The following is a 652-nucleotide window of genomic DNA, read 5'->3' on the forward strand; positions in this document are numbered from 1 at the left end:
CTCTAGCTTCAGTGGGCCGGGAGCTGGAGGCAGAGCTGAAGCCCAAGGCTGAGGGGCTTTCACCCAGCCCCTAGAGCTTGGCACTTTGAACTTGGACTTAAAGCCTCCAAACTGTGAAAATAAACTCCTTTTTGTTAAGGCCATCCCACTTGTGGTTTATTCTTGTCAGAGCAGCACTAGGTAACCAGAACATACACACACACAAGCACACAGTTTTATACAGGATGATATTAATTATTGTTGTTTATAATCAGAAAATAAAGGAAACCAAAATAAAAAATGACCTTTTTAATTGCCTCATATGCATGCAAAAGTTGCATTTGAACTGTGGTATTGGTGAAGAAAGTTGAATATACCATGGACTGCCTAAAGAATAAGTGAATCAGTCTTAGAAGAAATGCAACTAGAATGTTCCTTAGAAGTGAGGGTGGCAGCAGTTTCTCAACTTACTTTGGACATGTCAATGTTGTTGTGTTGTTAGGTGCCATCCAGTCAGCTCCAACTCATAGTGACCCTATGTACAACAGAACGAAACAGTGCCCAGTCCTGTGCCAGCCCCATGATCCTTGCTAAACTGGAGACCATCATTGCAGCCACCATGTCAATCCATCTCATTGAGGGCCTTCCCCTTTTTCATTGACCTTGCACTTCA

Source organism: Orycteropus afer, unplaced genomic scaffold (assembly GCF_000298275.1).
Source record: "Orycteropus afer afer isolate SDZICR_OR568_19922 unplaced genomic scaffold, OryAfe1.0 scaffold00028, whole genome shotgun sequence".
Taxonomy (NCBI): domain Eukaryota; kingdom Metazoa; phylum Chordata; class Mammalia; order Tubulidentata; family Orycteropodidae; genus Orycteropus; species Orycteropus afer.